Raw genomic sequence first — 9221 nt, 5'->3', positions numbered from 1 at the left:
TTTTTTAAATCGATGGAACATTTTGTTTTCATTTTAATAACATACCTATTGATTTATCAGTTTTGTTAGTAATAATTTCTTTATTATTTAGTGCGACATACTTTTATCGAATCATGTCAACAAATCCCTGTACACGTGTACAGTACAGCTACGCTTTGTAGGTAAGACTATTTTTGATGAAATTTATGAATTGTTTTACCCTCCAACTGGCAATAGTAATTATGTCAAGTGCTTAAACACCAACAAATAATGCCGAAATACCAAATATGTGGTCTGTTTACAATTATCTATTCTTAGACACGGGAATCCGATATTGCTACCTGTATAAAAATACCTAAAGACGCGTCATAACAGTGCACGGTTGGACGTAACATAGCTTTGGGGATATAGGCATAGCAACCCGCCATACCTCTTTAACACTGGGCAAATAAAAAAGGATTGTATCATCACTTATTTGAGGGCTTGTTTACTGCCGAGCGAACGTTTCCCCGTATACTAAAAGGTTCTTATTCAGTGACATTATTTAAATATTATAAATTTATACAATATCAAAAGAAAAGAACAATCATTGTATTTTATTTTTATAATCCTAAGTTATTCATCAACAATTAAACAAATCATATTTTGATATTAAACCTAGACTTTTTCAATCACGTAATAGAAGGCGACTTGGCTCAAAATGGGGCCCGAACAAATGTGCATGCTGTCAGGGTTAAACCCCGAATCACACCGATTTACGGCTGCTATCAATGTTGACCGCCATTCTGCATCTTTGGGAAAGCCAAAGTAATTAATACAACAGTGTTTGCCACCCATTGTGTTACCCCTGGAGCAAACCGGAAGTTGCTTCCTATACCACCCGGTGGGGGCGCTGCGAACATCGGGAAGCTCCTTGGTTGATTATAGAGCGTGACGTCATGGAGTCGGCGGTCCCGTTAATTTAGGTCTATGTTTCAACCAATCAAAATGTAGCAAATTTTGAAGCCCGCGACTTTTGTGGTCTGAAAGTCGCGGGCTTCAAAATTTGCTACATTTTGATTCAGTCAGTGTTTTAGAGGGGACAGAAAACCTACCACCTTTCAATCGGGTTAGCTTAACCTGATTCGTCAAAAACATCGAAAACTTTAATTTTTAAACCCGTTTTAATGAAGAAACATTTCAAACGATATTTTTGATTTGATTTAAACATATTTTTATTTGCATCTAATATACAANGTTACCCACCGTCTGATTGACAATTACATGTATATACCAACAAACCTAGGTCTCCGATCGAACGGTCAGTCCATTCAAGTCGCCATCTTGTTTCAAAAATTTCAAACCATAATAAATACGTTTGCAAAGTTTACGCAAATAAGTTACGATGTGAAACATATTTTCTATTCCCACAGAGATGTTTAAAACTGTGATTTTTTAACTTCTGATCTATTTATAACCTATCAGAGTGTCGCAAATTTTAAAGTCCGTTCTGCACGATGTAAAGAAAAAAGATCGCATAGTATTGTAGTTTCGTTTTGTGTTACTATATATAGATTTTTGCTTGAACTATATATATACCACGCATACGATACAAGGTTTTCTTCATCAACCAATGTTTTGATAATTATCATAACAACATTAATAATCTTTTTTTTTTATACGAAAACCATTTAACGAATTGGCGTTTACAAAAATAGCAGTGACGTCACATATTTGGCACAACGGCGCATGCACTGTCAAGGTAAAGGTCATCACAATACACATCGAAGTCTGCACTTTTTAAAAGTTTACAGGGACTGGAGCGATTGTCACTCTCTATAACACAAGCGCATTTCTTTGGAGAGCGTTGTTGGTGAATGTGAACCTCAATGTTTCCGCCTGTCAATGAGCCAGAAAATATACTGTGGAATCCGCCATGAAACTGGAACACTGATGAAGTTGACCGGTTACACGTGTTCGCCATTGATTGTGTGTTCAAGTGGAACTTAAACATGCAGTTGTTGAATTTGTGTGAAGCTAACACTCGTGTTTATATAATATTGAATTTATTAAAATCTTTTGTTAATTTTATTCTCCCAGTGCCCCTGCCTCTGCTATCATTGAAAACAGTAACTCGGTCAGCCATTTTGTTTACAAACGTAGAAGTTGTAGTGCGTAGGAATATGACCTGTTTCCCACGGTGACAAGACTCATTTGCATGTTTATTTTACGGCAACATTTCACGGAAATAGCATGTATTATATAATAAAGAGTCTTATAATCTTTCTGGCAATTCATATTATGTAGGCTTACAAAGGGGACGTACAGGTTAGAAAAATCGAATGGGTAATTAAAAAAAAAGAAAAAAAAAAGAAATAAGAAGAGGTTACAAAACGTCCCTTAATTTCCATGTGTGATCCGGTCATCGAGACAAACTTAACATAAATTATAAAAGAATTGATATGAAATGCTTACTGGACCATTTTTTTTTATCAATTACATAACGTCTCTTTGTGACGGGGAGCTTCAGGTCGCAGCTACAACAACAACAAAACGTTGTACTTGATATAATCTAATAATCTATAATCGATATTTGAATGATTAAGGATAAAGGAAACAATGACTCTTTTAACAACTCAAAGATCTTATTATTACCCCAGCACACTATATACCATTCGAAACACTACTTCAGTACCTAATTGATATAAACTTTAGGTCAATTGACAAAGGAAGAGTACCTAATTGATATAAACTTTAGGTCAATTGACAAAGGAAGAGTTTCATTTTGCACTGAGTTTTTTTTTACATGGTTTGTACTGACTGTTTGAGTGTCTGTCCTTTTGAGAATGACTTTCGTCAATCTGTAACACGCCATGAGTTTTGTTGATCCTTTCCAATGGAAACAAACATCATGGTAAAAACATATGAACTCATAGATAATAACAGATTACTCGACGATGGTTTTGTTTTATACTTTAGAATAAATCCGAAGACGGTTGACCCTTCGCTATTTTGAAAAAAATAAATAAATCAAAATACCAGATTTGAACATACTGCTTTTTAGAGACAACATGAAGCTCTGTACTGATATTTATTACGAATCTATTCTTCTGAAATACCGCCAATATATATCAACTTGTTTTGTGAATATCGAGAAAATAGGAAGGGGAATCTGCTAGTGGCTCTCCAAAACAGACTGATTTGTTTTTGGAACAGGAATACCCAAAGGCGCCATTAGATACGACATTGAAAAGGCCATTATAGTTTAATGACAGAGATCAGAGCAACAAATAAGAAAGGGGACGGAAATATGCCACCTTCAATAAAACAATTCTATGCACCCAACCATGCTTTATATCTTAGGGAATGTAAAATATGGTTTATTGGCTCGGATCCATAACATTGAAGAAAATCTCACCTGTGTAACATTTCCTTAAATCTGAAAAAAATCAGAAACTGCGACAGTAAATGCATGCAAGCTACGAAGATATAGAACATTTAGCAATGGAAACGTTCGTGAAAAAGGTAAGTCTTGTATTGTTCTTTTGTCAATTTACCCATTATATATATATATACAAACTATGTATAACTTACATATTTCATAAGTGATAACTTTTTTTTTTTGGTATGTATTTGTTGGTGTAGTTTTGTTTTGTAGTGACTGTTTATCTCATTGTTATGTGTTGTGATCTACAAGTGTTCATGTTTCTGTCTTGATAAAGTTGAAATTTTGACAATTAAAGTAATACGTATCCAACGAGCACATGTTTGTCCGGATCAAGTGTCCTATTGGATCATACTGTCCCTTTTACTTATAAGACCTATATATCATAGAACATTAAATAATGGTGGTAGATTGGACAATATAAAATCGGATTTTAGGCGCAGCCCGCTCCATTTCGAGATGTACGAGAGACAGACAGAGACTAACTACGAAAAAAATCCATTAAAATATAAAAAAAGAACAGCAAGGTTTTCGCAAAACAGTGTAAGTATTTTTATCGCAAATGAATTAAGGTAATATTGAACTAAAGTAGGAATTAATATCAATATGGTATAGAAAAGGCGGTCATTGTGGAAACACTTAGTCGAACGAAGAGACGAAATGAAAATAAAACTTTGTTCCTTTAGTCAGCCTCTGCAGCATAGCGTCGCGCGTTGACGACCAGAAGGCATACCCTAAATGCCTTTTTAATTTTATCTTATGTATATTGTTGTGGTATACAGATAAACAACGATATAATATAGGAGCTGTTGTGACTAAGTAAAAAAGGCGCCAGGTCCTTGAATAAACAGAAAAAATATCAATAAGATCGAAACGGTAAGCAGGTGGCAAGTACCAAGTGAAGTTTCATGAATTAGTGTGAGCTGCCAGCTCACAATGCTTATTTATCCCGAGGGGTGTAGTCTGGATTTTGTTTTATGTAGTAGCTTTCTTTGGTCTGTCGTTGCTATCTATCCCAAGTGGCACATTATTCGATCGCCTCATCTTGAAGATCGTCCCATCTGTGACTTGTGAGGTTAAATATATTGTCACAGGAAAATCGCGTCTGTTGCTGCTGATAGAACTACAATGGTTGTTAATTCCGTAGTTCAGTGCATTCTGTACTTCCCCAACGTACTGCATCTGACATTTACCACAAGTAGTAAGGAATACGGTAGTGGAGGTCTTGCATGAAACTTACTTGATGATGCGATATCGTTTCTGTGTATATTATATGTATAACAATTTACATGCATTTTGTCTACTTAAGTATATTTCGATGCTAAATCATTTAACAAAAGTCAATCAATGGTTCCTGATGTACAATTTTAATCTGAGGTGCCGAAATCCCTTGTAGATCCAGATTTTTTTAAATTGCTATACATATCCCCCGCTTTGATGGAAATTGAGCTGAATCCAACATAGTCAGTGAATTAGTAAAATGATGCTGTTACTGCTCGTTTAATTTCATGTCGTTTCCTGTTGTTATGATGTATCCTCAGTCCCTGTTGTTATAATGTATCCTCAGTCCCTGTTGTTATAATGTATCCTCAGTCCCTGTTGTTATGATGTATCCTCAGTCCCTGTTGTTATGATGTATCCTCAGTCCCTGTTGTTATGATGCATCCTCAGTCCCTGTTGTTATGATATATCCTCAGTCCATGTTGTTGTGATGTATCCTCAGTCCATTTTGTTATGATGTATCCTCAGTCCATTTTGTTATGATGTGTCCTCAGTCCATGTTGTTATGATGTATACTCAGTCCCTGTTGTTATGGTGCATCCTCAGTCCCTGTTGTTATGATGTATCCCCAGTCCATTTTGTTATGATGTATCCTCAGTCCATTTTGTTATGATGTATCCTCAGTCCATTTTGTTATGATGTGTCCTCAGTCCATGTTGTTATGATGTATCCTCAGTCCCTGTTGTTATGATGTATACTCAGTCCCTGTTCTTATGGTGCATCCTCAGTCCCTGTTGTTATGATGTATCCTCAGTCTCTGTTGTTATGATGTATCCTTTGTCCCTGTTGTTATGATATATCCTCAGTCCATGTTGTTATGATGTATCCTCAGTCCATTTTGTTATGATGTATCCTCAGTCCATTTTGTTATGATCTATCCTCAGTCCATGTTGTTATGCTGTATCCTCAGTCCCCGTTGTTATGATGTATCCACAGTCCATGTTGTTAGGATGTATCCTCAGTCCATGTTGTTATGATGTATCCTCAGTCCATGTTGTTATGATGTATACTCAGTCCCTGTTGTTATGGTGCATCCTCAGTCCCTGTTGTTATGATGTATCTTCAGTCCCTGTTGTTATTATGTATCCTCAGTCCCTGTTATGATGTATACTCAGTCCCTGTTGTTATGATATATCCCCAGTCCATGTTGTTATGCTGTATCCTCAGTCCCTGTTATGATGTATCCTCTGTCCATGTTGTTATGATATATCCCCAGTCCATGTTGTTATGCTGTATCCTCAGTCCCTGCTGTTATGATGTATCCACAGTCCATGTTGTTATGATGTGTCCTCAGTCCATGTTGTTATGATGTATACTCAGTCCCTGTTGTTATGATGTATCCTCAGTCCCTGTTGTTATGGTGCATCTTCAGTCCATGTTGTTATGATGTATCCTCAGTCCATGTTGTTATGATGTATCCTCAGTCCCTGTTGTTATGGTGCATCCCCAGTCCATGTTGTTATGATGTATCCTCAGTCCCTGCTGTTATGATGTATCCTTAGTCGCTGTTGTTATGATGTATCCTATTGTCATGGTGTTACTGTTGGTAAGATGCTACCTATTGCTATTATGTTACCTGTTGATATGATGTTACCTATTGTTATTATATCAACTGTTGGTATGATGTTACCTATTGTTATTATATTAACTGTTAGTTATGTTTTCCCGCTTTTTTTCGATGTTCTTCCGTGTCGATTTGTGATCTTTGTGTTTTGAAACTGTTGTGTATTTATTTTCCTTCCTAATATTTCACAAATGCTGTAGTTTGATCGCTTATCTAATGTGAAGATGTGAATTGATCACGTATCATATGCAAAGAGTTCGTCTGATACTGTAACTTGTTAATGTATTACAACAAGAACGTCTACAGTGATTTTGCATTTAAAAACTTACAATAAGTCTATCTCATAAATTCCCCGTTATCTTTCCAAAGACAATGTGATGTCACCTAATTCGACACCATGCATCTGTAGACAGATATACGAGGCCTGCTATAGGTATTCATTTGTAATTTTCTTAGACCGTACATTACCCACAATTAAAATACTCAAGTACATGTAGTTCGTCGGAATACTTTTAGTATACCTTTTAGAAGAACGCACAGAAATATAGCAACCGGTTAAGGTCGTTTTGGGATTTCTTCTGCCGAGTTCCAATTCTCCTATCATAATCTGAATCAAGCAGTACATTGTAGCTCTGATACTGCCCGTTTGAATGGTTAAGTAAATCTGAAATTATAAAATATCTATAAATGCGTACAACAGATAATCATATATACTCAATGTCTCGTTATACCATCACTACAATTACATATTGTGAATATTATACGCAGATATTCCATCTTTAAAGATCGATATCTAAGAACACTTTTTGTCCTCGATCCTGAACAGAAGATATCTTGTTAGTGGGTTAGTAAGTGAAGTATATGTAACACCACTGCCTCTGGTATAAAGGCCAAAAGCTCGACGACTACCAAAAGACAAAAAACAAGCTCGTATATGCTCCACACTGCTGTATATAGTTGAAACATGATGATTTATACCAACTAGTGGCACAAGCCATAAACGAGTATATACTGGACGATTCCACAGTCATGGATAGGAAAACGTGGCGTTATATTTTGTACATTCAAGCTATTCTATATCACGAGGCACACAAAGGGACATTAGGTCATAACTTGGAAACGACCTGGATCATCACTCTATTCGAGTATACAGTAGCTAGGCACGAAGAGACTAAGATACTTATGCTACCAGATTTTAATTGAATCGACACAGTTGAATTCCTTTGAGATAACTTACCCTTGTTTATGCAATAATCATTAGTTAAAAACATCAAAATGTTCATATTTGTTCAAGTATTTTTTTTCCGTCTGTTAATACTGATTTTCCCTGTTGGGGGACAATCATTTCTCCAATGCTGAAATTAAAGAGGCGCAACTGTGGCATATTCCTGACCTCTTCAACTCTTCCCCCAACTCACCACGTCGCTGTGGATATAAGTGTGTACCGGCGTCGACCAGTCTTGCAAGGGTCTCTATCTTAGGATTCATGAAAGGGCGTTTTGAAAACTTTGATAGCCAACAAGCACGTAACCCAAACACTGCTAGACTTGTTGAAGCCCTCAAATTACCTAGCCTGTTCTTTTCATTTCTTCCTTCTTAATTGCAAACTTTTCAACCCTATGAAATTGTAATCACCTCATCTAAATTTCTTGCGATGAGATTTTTTATCATACTGAGGAAATGTTTCCAATCTTAGTATTACTTTAAACGGCTATTTTGATCTGTTTGTTTACCTATTAGTCAACAATTCAAGAGAGTTGTCTAACTTGCAGTTGTCGAAAGCCCAATTAAGCTGACCATTGTACTCAGCTTATTTCCCAATTTCCATTTGTGAAAACATTCAACATTCAAGTTTTATTTGCTACTTTACGTACGCGGCTAATCGTTCACTTCGTCCTTAAGTTGAACAATGCCCTTGTATAAACTAGTGTTATGGACAAAACACGCATGGACAAAATATCGTCAACGCTCAGGGGAAAATCAGGAACACACAAAGTCATAGTGAATCGCAACGTAAACACACATGAACAAAATATCGTCAACGCACATGGAAAAATTAATAACAGGAACAACAAACAAAAACAAAGTTAAATACAACGCAAACACGCAACGGACAAAATACCGTCAACGCTCATGGGAAACTTAACAATAGGAACAACAAACAAAGACTAAGTGAATCACAAAGTAAACACGCATGGACAAAATACCGTCAACGCTCAGGGGAAACTTAACCACCTGAACAACACACACAGACAAAGTAAACGATAACGTAAACACGCATGGACAAAATACCGTCAACGCACAAGGGAAAGTTAACAACAGAAACAACAAACAAAGACTAAGTGAATCCCAAAGTAAACATGCATGGACAAAATACCTTCAACGCACATGGGGAAATTAACCACAAGAACAATACACACATACAACGTAAACGATAACGTAAACACGCATGGACAAAATACCGTCAACGCACAGGGGAAACTTAACAACAGGAACAACAAACAAAGACTAAGTGAATCACAAAGTAAACACGCATGGACAAAATACCGTCAACGCACATGGGGAAATTAACCAGAAGAACAACACACATAGACAAAGTAAACGATAACGTAAACACTCATGGACAAAAAACGTAAACCCACGGTGGCATGGTGCAGTAGGGGCATTAGAGCGAGACCGATTTCAAGAAGAAAGTAGTCAAGTTCTATTTACAATGAACTTCATCGGTAAATTTTGACAGTAAAATATAGGTAAAACTTTTAAGATTTTCCAAACCAAATAGTAAACTCTCTTAGGTATAACTCACAAACAAATTGACTTTCCTCAGTGTTATAATAGTATTTATTTTCAATTTGGTAGTGTATTTATATAGGAAAATGATATCTGCTTACATCGCTCTGGACTGATGATGTTCTTGACAACACATTTATAACAAAACACACATTTAACAAAAACCTGTTGTACATCTTGCAT

Source organism: Mizuhopecten yessoensis, unplaced genomic scaffold, assembly GCF_002113885.1.
Source record: "Mizuhopecten yessoensis strain PY_sf001 unplaced genomic scaffold, ASM211388v2 scaffold9511, whole genome shotgun sequence".
Taxonomy (NCBI): Eukaryota; Metazoa; Mollusca; class Bivalvia; order Pectinida; family Pectinidae; genus Mizuhopecten; species Mizuhopecten yessoensis.
Note: the sequence above shows the minus strand (reverse complement) of the source record.